We start from the raw sequence: 12124 nt of genomic DNA, 5'->3' as shown, positions 1-12124 counted from the left end.
TTGAAGTCGGGTAACGCCTCGCAGACTGGTTCTAATAGAACTTTTTTTAGCTGCTCTTACCCTGAATATTTATACTTCTAGCCTTTTACCTACTGACCGGACCCAAGTCGAAATGTGAGAACAGTTGACCGAGGTTTTTGTTCCCATGATTTCAAACCTGGTCCTTCTCGCCGTACAACAGGTTTTCATTGTGTATTAGCGGGCAGTATAACAAAAGAAAATTGTAAAACGGACCTATTCCTTACAAAGAGGATTCTCCTTTTTGTCCCTTTCTGGATTCTTCCAATAATTATACACATAATTCTTTGAATCACAAGAAACGGGAAATTTTAAAAATTAAATAACGTTAATGAAACATTTTTCTTAGAAAATGAATTTTATTTCATGTAATTGTACAAATGATGCCATTTTAGGATACATACATTTTAGTTTATTTTTTAAAGATGACATCTTCCAGCTGACCTCCTCTTCTACGTAAACACTCACGAAGTCTCTTCGTTAAATTGTTCCTGGTTTGACGTAACATCTAAACTGGAATTTCCCCAATTCCTTCTCGGATCTTTGCCTTCAGTTCTTCCGTTGTAGCAGGTCTACTGTGGAACGCTTTGCTTTTAAGGTGACCCCGCAAAAAGTAATCGAAAGCCGAGAGATCAGGCGATCTGGGAGGCCTTCTAATGTCACCGTTTGGTGAAATAACACGTTGTCCAAACAATCGGCGTACAGCTGCCATCGATATTCCTGCAATATGTGACGTTGCTCCGTCTTGTTGATACCAGGCTGTGTTAAAATTCGGTGGAAATCTTTTTTGTTGTTCCACAACAAAGGTTTTAAGCACGGCTACGTAACGAGCCGACGTCACTGTAATCGCAAGACCGTTGTCTTCCTCAAAAAAATAAGGCCCTATAACACCGTAAGATGACATAGCACACCTCACGGTCACTTTCTGGCTGTGCAACGGACGCTGGTGTAGCTGCGTAGGATTTTCTTGCGCCCAGTATCTGAAATTTTGCTCGTTAACAAATCTACTGAGGTGGAAATGCGCTTCGTCTGACATCCACAGTTCGTGAACAAACTCTTCGTCATCGTTTATCTTCTGAAGCATTTCTTTAAAGAATTGTGCTCGCACAACTGCATCGTTCGGTTTCAGTTCCTGGACGATCTGCAACTTGTACGGATGGTATTGCAAGTCCTTCACTAACATTCTTCGAACACTTGAACTATGCGATTGTAAAGATGCTGAGAGACGACGGATTGACCGATGTGGACTTCGTGTGACAGCATCTTGTAAAACCTGAACATTCTGTGGTGTACGGACGGTTCGCTCACGGCCTGGAGATTTCTTTTTCATTGCCGAACCGGTTTCCTCAAAATTAGATATCCATGTTTTAATTGCAGGTGCTGATGGAACACGGTCGTGCCGTCCCAGAATAAAATGACGGCGAAATTCTCTACGCACTCACTCCACACCGTCATTGTTTTTGTAAAACGCTTTGATAGCAAATGCACGTTGCGCATCACTCCAAGGATCCGTGACAACTAAATGGCAGGTTAGGTTAGAGACGCTGGCGCCACTTATCAAGTGGTACCAATCGCCCACGGCTACTAACACAACCTTCAAAATTTCCCGTTTCTTTGAATAGCTCTGTATTTTCTATTACTTTCATAATAATTGGTAGAAACCCGTTATTCAGCCCCTTTATATCGGTCTTGTTAGAATATTTATAAACTTTTCTTCTCTTCGCTTGTAGAATATTAGTGAGATAACCGGTAAATGGAAATTATATGAGTGTCTCAAAATGATTACATAAAAAAATACGATGAATCCATCAAGTTTTCCATTTAATCTTTATCGTACAGATAATAATATGGTGGATCTTAAATAGTAATCGTACTTATATTTAATAAATATAGCAGAAAAATAATTATTGAAATACGCTTTACAATTCTTTGAGTTTTAACTGAAAATCTCTACTTCACAGAAACAACATGAACATGGATTAACTATTTTATCGAATTCTGTTATAGTTCGATAACATTTCGCAACGATGAAATTACTTTTAAATGTTTTTCTTCTCAGTAAAAGAATAAAGTGACAAATGATTTAAAGTTATACTTATATTTGTTAAACGCGATGTTATTAATATATTTTTCCTAAGTCCGGTTCATTTTTAAAAGTTTTTTTAATGCGAGAAGAGAAATGATTATGCGTAACGGTTTGCATTTAGTTACTAATTAAGTTGAGTTACGGTGTCAGTGGAGGGATATAAATTTGTTAATAGGAGTTGGGTTCGCAGGGCGGTGATACGGTAGAGGGATGGAAAATTACTATAAAAGGTTGAACATACATATATATATATATATATTTTTTTTTAAAGCTACGTAATATTCTTATTACGCAGCTTTGTAAGAAGGCAGAAAGCAGTTTGTTTTAAACGTTAAGTGGATAATTAAAAAAATAACAGCTCCTTTAAAGACGTGTTTAATTACACGGATGCTAAAGGGGTTGTATTAGTGTGTAGAGAGGTTATGGTGCGGAGGGGCGAGTGTATACGAGGAATACGGAAGGAGCGGTGAAGAGGTTTTCGAGGGAGTCTCGTTCCACAATGGGGTTTAATTTCCTCCCCTTATTGTGGAAGGAATTTGGGACCACCATTCTACTCTAGTCCTCAACCGCTACCACAGTGTGCAAAGTGTGTCTTGGTTAATTTTCAACCTTCTACTCATTTTACAATATTTTATAATTCGTCTTCTACATGTACATATATATATCAAACTCAAAACTTATTTCTAATTAAGGAATTAATTATTTTGGTTTTTCTGAAATTCTTGATAAATATAAGCTACATTCTCAGTTAGTTATCTGGGTACTTGTTCTCATATATTTCTAGAAAAGAAATTCTACGTTAAAATTCTAAAGGTCTTTCTCATATAAGAATTATTTGAAATTGTTGAATATGTGAAGTTTGAAATTATTAGAAACGAATCCATATTAAGTTTATGCACTATTTATTGTGTGAAAAGAAACAGTTTTGATTAGATAGATCTGGTAGCCTTGATTGTTAAAATTGCAATTTTGTTTAATAGTACATCGAATAGTAACAATTGAATATAAATAATACACATAATATATTGAGTAGCTGAAATACATTGAATAGAATTAATGCAATTAAAAATCGAACAGCTGAATACATTGAATGTAATTGAACGAATACACATCATCTTGCCTTGTGTGTTTACAATCGAGTGTCCACCATACAGGTGAACGAATCAGCTGAGCACTAGTGGCGAGAATAGAACTACAACAATCAAGCTACCATTACAATAATTTAAATAAGAACAAAATATAATATTAAAACTTAACAGAAATATTATATTCTTTCATTTTGTCTGGCTGAAACGTTTTTACAAAATAAATTCATAACAAGTAAATAATCAAATATTATCCCTGTAAAATGAGAGAAGGAACCCCCATTTAAAAATTAAATTATTTAAAATTTTATTTTCTTTAAATTTCTTAGATTTATTTCTCTGAAACATTTCTTTTACTCTAACTAGTTAATCTTGAAAACGGTTTTGCCAAAAGGACAATACAACCGTCCTTCCTTATTCAAAATTTTGGCAGTCCGTGAAAATAAAAATAATTTTTTCCAAGATTCTCAAATGAGACGTTTATTGCCATAAGGTTGAGAAAGATAAAATATAACATTCAGTGAAGTATCTAACATGGAATGATTATGTAAAGATGATTACGCATTACAAATCAAATTTGCAGTGATTTTCCGTATACTAATACTGTTATCCAAAAAAAAGAATGAACGATTTAAAAAATTTATCGGTCATTAAAATTATACCACAAATTATTTACCATATGTTTCTAACCGTACATTTAAATAAATCTTTCTTTTCCGATGAATATAGTTGTTTTTTACTTTCTTGAACGAAGTAAAAACAGTATTATGACCGCGAAAAATATCGGTTTTTAAATTTCAACGAAAATATCCATTTTGAACATCCCTGAATCCATTTTGACTAGTTTCGTCGTGACGTCTGTACGTACAGACGTCACAGCGAAACTAGTTAGCTCACACAACTCAAAAACGGTTACTCGTAGAACGTTGAAATTTTGTAATTAGGCTGTTGGAACATCTAGTTGTTCACCTCTCCTTTTGATTCCAATCGACTGAACCAAAAGTGTCCTGTAAAGTTCAAAGTTCAAAATAATTTTGAATGTGGACTTTCACTTAACTGCAGTAATAAATCCTCATCGAGAGCTTTTCAACGATATATCATAAGTGGTACTTATTTTCATCGGTTCCAGAGTTATAGCCAAATTAAATTTTAATAAATGAAATATTTGGCCAAGGGAAGGTGAATTTAACAGTATTATATCAAACCCGCAGTTACCCAAAGAAATTCTTACATCCTTAATACGGATCCAATAGGTTCGTTTACAAAAAAAATAACATTGGCCTGAAAGAATCAAGGATGATAGAAATTAATGTTTTGAAATTAAAGCGAACATTTATCTCTCACCTGTAAAATAAGGTATATGAAATAGTGTTAATAAAAATCCATTCTACCCGTTAGACTTTGTAGATCCAGGTATCTTTCTCTCTCTCTCTCTCTCTCTCTCTCTCTCTCTTAAACCCACCGTGTTGGTCTAGTGGTGAACGCGTCTTCCCAAATCAGCTGATTTCAAAGTCTAGAGTTCCGACGTTCAAATCCTAGTAAAGGCAGTTACTTTTATACGGATTTGAATACTAGATCGTGGATACCGGTGTTCTTGTTAGTTGGATTTCAATTAACCACATATCTCGGAAGTGGTTCGATTGAGACTGTACAAGACTACACTTCATTTACACTCATATATATCATCCTCATACGTCCTCTGAAGTAATACCTGAACGGTAATTCCCGCAGGTTAAACAGGAAAAAGAAAGAAAGGTATCTTTTTCTCAGAATCGGAATAGCATATTACAGTCAACGATTTTGAATTTATCAGTTTAAATATAAATCGTAATAAATTCTATTTTCTTCAGTAACTAAAAAGACCAGGTTTTCTTAAAGAAAATCCTTGCTATCCCGAAAATTATACGTCGCCTGAAAGTACCCAAATGTACTTTAACGTTCGTTTTTATAGTATTAAATATCTATCGGGATATTTCTCGGAGAAAATTATTGTCTAATTTTTATGCAAATATATATAAATATTTAAATTTAGATTACAAATAAATATATTTCATTCCTTGTTATGATTTAGTTAAAAAATGAATATTCGTTTTATTCAATGGATTGTAGAAATTGTACGAAACATATATATGTTTTTTGTACCTTTGTGAAACGGTCCGTTGTGAGATTTGCTATGTTTAACTTACTGCAAGAGGAGTTGCAATAGACTTCCAGACAGTTTTGTTATGTGTTAGAAAATGGCGAGGGGGGTTACGAGTTTTTCTATAAAAAAAAAAAAAAATTCAGAAAAAGAAGAGTAAATTCGAGACCAAGTTACAAAGTGAGAGAATAGGAGAAAACGGGAAGAGGAATAATGACAGAAAGACATGCAGACGTACAGACATAGAGAAGTAAGGGTTCTTTTCTAACTGTAAGAGAAAATCTAGCTGATGTTGTAGTGTTACTTGCCGACACCGATGCCAATGGCCTATAAGATATTTACACACGTAATTTCATCCCCCTTCACCCCTTGACTTTCCAACTTTCCTACTTTGCTACCCCCCTCTTTATTCTCTGTTTCTCTTTTCGCTGTTTCTCTGATAACAAAACATCCACTAAACCTATTTCGAACAAAGAACATGTATTGCCGCCTCTACTTCCCTTTTTGCTCTTTTTCCTTACTGTTAGCTGCACCGAGCTACCCTGAACTAGAGTTAGCTTACTGTAACAAATCCCTTACATAACATAAAAGTATTTCGAACATTTGATGTATATACGATAACACACTGGTCTTGTCAACCGTCGATATAGTAACGTAAAAATCTGTCCTAAATATAAAAATATATTTTTTTATATTAGTCTAATTTTTTGTTTGAAATATTCATTTAATTACAGATTTATTACAGTTTCATCCTCAGTTACCTGCCTCTTATAAAGATCTTACTCGCGTTTTTAATATTAATTACTCAAATAACTGTAAAAACTACCGAGTAAAAAGTTTTAACGTTTAGTTTAAGTTTGTTGTTTTGTCTTTATTTTTTAATATTTTAGTTCGTTTTGATTTTCTTTTAAATTTCTATTTTTAAATTTTTCATTTTGTTTTAATTTCTTTATTCTATTGTTTTTGTATTTATTCGTGTTTTGTTTTTATTTAATTTTTAATTATGAATTTTTGAAATTTAGTTTTTTATAACACATACATCGTGTTCGTGCGATGATAACGCCGAAGCGTTTTTCGCCCAGAAAAAAAGAAATTAAAAAACAAGTACAAGGAGTTTACTATTACAATAAATTGTTTTCAGTTTATGATAACATTATTCGTTTCTTATTCTCTTTTTTAAAAATGTTTGAAGACTTCTTTAGATGATTTTTTTCACCAACTTCTCGTTGAAAATTACGATATATTACTTTTGGTCACGTGGTGGAAATAGGGGTGAAAATATCACCCGCACTTCTACTGTATTGAAATATAAATAATATGAAAATCATTTATTTAAAATCGGGTTCCTTATATATATATATCAATTTACTTAAATTAATAATCTTTTTATAGTTCATAATTCTACTGTCGTTAAATTTTACTTTTCCAGCCGATCCGCCAAGTACAGAATTAAAGAAATAGAAATAGTCTTCCCTTTTTTTTTAATTTATTTCGTTTATAGAGCGTTTTCGGGCATAAGCCCATCCTCAGTAATGTTTTCTGATTTTTCTTCATTTACATTTACACATTGGTTATCTTCTATACTTTTTGTTATTGAGTAAAATATAAGAAATATTAAACATTTATAGAACATACATTTGATCGACCAAAAATTTAAAAATCTAGTAAAAATTACGATTAAAATTACTTTTTTTTTACTAAAATTTCTTTCAGTATGTTGTTTTATATAATGTTAATACAGTTCTGTCTTTACATTATATAAAACTACATATCGAAAGAAATTTTAAATAAATTTTGGTAAATGTTAATAAAAAGGGTTTTGGCTCGAAAATCTCCATAACTACTGCACGAATTTCATTGAAATTAAAAATATACTGTAACAGTGTATTTGATGTTGTGCATATAAAAATTTGGTGAAGATTGGTAGAACCGTTTTTGATTACGCTCAATTTAAGGTTGAAAAACGTTGAGATATTGTTTGTGGAATTTCCATACGCGCTTTTGCAGAATGAGTCGCAGTGGTGAACGAGTTGAAATTGTTTTTTTTTTAATTTTATCTTTTTGTTGAAGCATTTTTTTGACGTGTAATTATTTTTTATGAAATTTTAGATTAGAATAAGATGATACTTTTTAAAAGAAAACAAAATAAAATAATGAAAAGTCGGTCTTTTGCGCAGATCTGTGCAAAATTTTCTTTTAATCATTTTTTCTCATCTTTATTTTTATATTTCTTTTTTTTCATTTAATAAAATGTAACGCATTTATTATATAGACAACCTTCCCGTCTTTGCCTCAAAAAAATCTTCGTTCAAATTATTTTGGTCCCTAGGAATATTACGTAATATCTGAAGAATTCATGTAATTTTACAATGTGAAAATAAGGAATGGGAATGTAATTTTCGAAGGTATTTAATTCCTGATTTTTTTCTAATTTTAATACTTTATTACCAAGACGCTTACCAAATATTAATGTGATTCATCTATTCGTACTTGAGATATAAATTATTGTATAAAAGTAACAAAATGGCGGACAGTGGGAGAACGAAGGAGAAATTGCCATTTTGTTTAGTTTTACAAGTAGAATCCAAAAAGTATAGCCAGCCCACCATTTTAGAAACACTCTGTACATCTAAATCGATTTAGCCGTTGAGCTGCTACGTGAAAAAAGATACACACATACAATATAAACAAAAACAATTACACTCATTTTTGAGCAGTCATACAAAAACACTAGTTACACGAATAAAATTGATCGTTTGATTTATTAAATGATAGATTTTAAAAAATCTATCGGATGAACGAGTAGTCTTTGAATATATCGCATCTTAACGCTTCATTCTGAACGATTCAGAAATTTCGTATCGCAAACGTGAGATGCCAGTTATTAAAAAACGACACTTGTATCTGATAGATATTTCAATTTTTTTAAATTTATTTAAATGTTGGCCTCCGTGGCCCGAGTGGTAGCGTCTCGGACTTACATCAGGAGGTTCCGGGTTCGAATCCCGGTCAGGCATGACATTTTTTCACACACGCTAGAAATTATTCATCTCATCTTCTGAAGCAATATCTAACGGTGGTCCCGGAGGTTAAACAAGAAAAAAAATTATTTAAATATATTATATATATATATATATATATATATATACATATTCCAACGCGGGGTTATACATCTAAATTAGTTTAGCCATTGAGCTGCTACGTTAGAACAAATATACATACATACATACGCCCTAAATACATTACACTCCTTTTCGGGCAGTCGTGTAAAAATAAATGTTTATTATAAAATATATGATTATGAAATATTGAAGTAAAACATTTCAGCTTATTTTTTTTTTTTTTTTTTTTTTTTTGTTAAAAAACTAAATACTGTAAAATTTTCAAAGTATGTTTATTTACTTCGTGTTTGTAAATGAATTTTTATTTTAAAAATTTCCATATGATTGATGTCAGCTTAGTCTGAATACTTGCGACTGAACTGTACTAAATTTTGTTAATTCTAAGAATTTTGGGATAGATTTTGTTGAACGTAATCTGAAATTTAATATCCATGCAAAAATTTGGGAATGAGGTTACCAGACTCTTTTACAAGTTCAGGATTCTAAAAAATATTTTGTCCTATACCCGTGTTAAAATACGAGTACATTTCCCTATCAGTGTCAATGATTACACTTAATGTTGGCCACCCTTAATGATTACTACATCCAATCAAAATATGAAAGCCGATAACATGGAAACCAACGACAACATATTAGGTTATTGTGCATTTGTTCAGGTATTACTCTCATATGGCATTTGGATTTGGGGGAGTACATTTATCTATGTACGAGGGCTGTCCAAAAAGTACCTTACGTTTTGAAATAAAAAAAAAACATTTTATTACCTACATTTGAAAGGGTCAATCTTGAACTGTTTTGCTACATTTAAGTTGAGTCAGTTATCATATCGATGGTCAAATTATTCAATTTCTTCTTTGTAGAAATCTTTCACCGTAGATTTTTTGATCAAAACTTGTGATAAATAAGCTTCGCCATGCAGTAAACTTTGTGAAATTTTGGGTGGGGGGGAAATGAAGCGAGTGTTCCGTAATTTTAATGCTGCGATTTTCACGTATTTTATCGTTGATTTTCATCGTCAGTTCATCTAGGCCAACCATTGCGGTCGTCATCATGAACATTGGTGCGGCCATTTTTAAACTGAATACACCACTTCTTCACTCATTATTCTACCTCCGTATACTTGAGAAAGTTTCCGATGAATTTCAACCGGTTTGACGTGTTTTGCTAGTAAAATCGTAATCACTGAAGACATCTAAAAATTCGTGGGATTTTATATTGAAGCGTATATTTCAATAATTCACAACGAACAAAGTAGAAAAATCACAGTACACACGCTACGATAGCTTGATGCGTACTGTGTGTAGAAATGTTTTTACGCCAAGATGGCGGCTCTATCCCCACCTATGTCTACGCCAGCCACAAATATAAGTTACTTTATGGAACGCCCTCGTATTCCGGCTACTATTAGTTACTATTAATAACGTATTAACAGTTTGTCTGGTTAAATTATGCCTAGTTGTTTTCTTATTTTTTTTTTAAGTTGATAGTTTAAAAAATTATACGTTAAAAATGTTTTAACCTTTGTTTATAAAAATCATTATTTATTATTTAAATTCTATATAATTAGACATTCTTTAGCGAGTAATATTTACAGCTCTTGCTAATAAAGGTGTAAACCTCTCCTAAACCTGTTTAGGAGAGGTTTATATAATACAGCTAGTCGATTATTGTTAATGCTTGATATTTATTTAGCTAATTTTGTATCTATTTTCTCCTTTAAGAAATATTTGAAGGATTTTTTGTAAATACTGACTATGATTTTAACAGCGCATATTAATTATTTTGATTTGGGTGTGTTTTTATTCCTCTCTGATGTTTTTAAAATATCAAACAGTACAATACAAACAACAAAAATACAATATTTTATTGTATTGTTTATTTATGTGTTGCGTTTGTGTTTGATAATTGTAAATTTTGGTTACTTACAAATTATTTCCTTTTATTATTTTTGAGAGGTATTTTAGATGAAAATTATGATTTTTAGAAAATTTTTTGTTTGATTACCGTATGTTTATCATTACAATTGTTCTCGTCTCAAGTATTTATTTAATATGTATTATTAGAAGTGAGATATTGTATCTATAATTTCAGTTTTTTATTATTATATATGTATTCTCGTTCTGTATATTATTGTATTTATTAAATTGAATTTAAATAAATAAAATAAGTTTTCTCATGTGTGTGTGTGTGTATGTATATGTATATGTGCGCGCGCGCGTGTGTGTATGTTGTGGGGTAGAAGAGTATCATAAACTTTGGTTTAAAATTTAATTTCTAATAAATTTTATTTACGTATTTAAAATTTAAATTCCTTAGTCTATATATTCACGTGTACGTATAGCAAAATGTTTAGTTGTCAGAAAACAGACCCGACCGGTGGGATGTATTGGTAGAAAGAGATAGAAGCAGTACGTAGCAGCATCGACTGCGCTAGTATTCGGAGATGGGAATGATCAGATTGATAGATGTCTGGAGGCGTAGTTACTGCAGCGGTTAGTCGTCGAAGTAGTAATAATACGACGGTCTCGGTTTCGGTCAGAGTAGAGATCGTCTAGTAGGAGTAGATAGGAAAGTGTCCCAAGGGGTAAATCAAGAATTGAAGTAAGGACGGTATTGCAGGAAGGAAATAGGAAGGAACTTAGCTCCAACGGATTCATCCATCACCTTTAGGTCGACTTAGAGTCACTGCCTCTAGCTTCCATTTTGGATCCTGTTTCATGCCTTCCGGACATCACTACCCGTTCGTATCTCTCTTTCCATTCACTCATTTATCCGTATCTTCCCTTTTCAGCCTTACTCTCTTTGTTCCCACCCCTTTCTCCCCTCTTCGTTCTATCTCTTAAGCTTAGCTTCCTCTAAATCTCCTGCTCGCATTTTCTATTGTTTTTGCTATTATCATTTCCCATCCCTTACTCCATTTTATTTCTAACCAGAAGCTTTTCTAATGTAGTCGTTTATATTTTACAGTCGCACCGCTTTCTCAATTTGTATTAAATATTTCTAAAATATTATATTTCTCGAAATTACTTAACAGATAATGTTAATTTTGAAAAAAAAAATTGCTTTATGTAATTTTTATATATTACATTATGGTATTTTTAGACGGATTAATCGTGGTAATGGTAAATACAAAATGCTCAAATAATAAAAGAATTACGGATAATCTTAAAAAACAAGTTTAAAATTCCTGAAAGTTAGTTATATAGCGTGTTCCACAATGATTGGACACATTTTAAATACAATTATCTGGAGTTGCAATAATAAATTTTAATGCAAACCGTGGTGAATACGTAAGTATAATACAAGAATTTTGCACACTACATTAAGTTCAGAAAATCACGTCCTTCCGGTAGCCACCATTAAACGATAACATTCTTTGGCTGTGTTTTTAATCTGCAGAACGGTGCGGTGGGTCGTGTCAACTGGAATTACTGCAATTCTTCCTTTAGTGTTTCAATTGTTCGTGGTTTGTTGGCGTATACTCTCTCCTTCAGGTAACCCCATAGGAAGTAGTCTGTCGTTGATAGATCTGGTGATCTAGCTGGCTAGTTGATGTCACCAAATCGTGGAATCAGGCGTTCTGGGAACTGTTAGCGGAAACTGGCCGTAGGCTGTCGTGCTGTGTGACAGGTATCGCTGTTCTGTTGCATCCACATTTCTGACAGACCACGAT

General features: G+C 32.4%; 1 protein-coding gene across 1 annotated transcript in view; it reads left to right on the top strand.

Annotated features, from left to right (window-relative positions):
* Window positions 1–12124, top strand: part of CARPA (Carbonic anhydrase-related protein A) — a 483368-nt gene that overhangs the window by 119908 nt on the left and 351336 nt on the right. The window lies entirely within an intron of this gene.

The sequence above is a fragment of the Lycorma delicatula genome, chromosome 11 (assembly GCF_047948215.1).
Source record: "Lycorma delicatula isolate Av1 chromosome 11, ASM4794821v1, whole genome shotgun sequence".
NCBI lineage: Eukaryota > Metazoa > Arthropoda > Insecta > Hemiptera > Fulgoridae > Lycorma > Lycorma delicatula.
The sequence above is the reverse complement of the archived record's forward strand: the minus strand, read 5'-3'. Positions and strand labels throughout refer to the sequence as shown.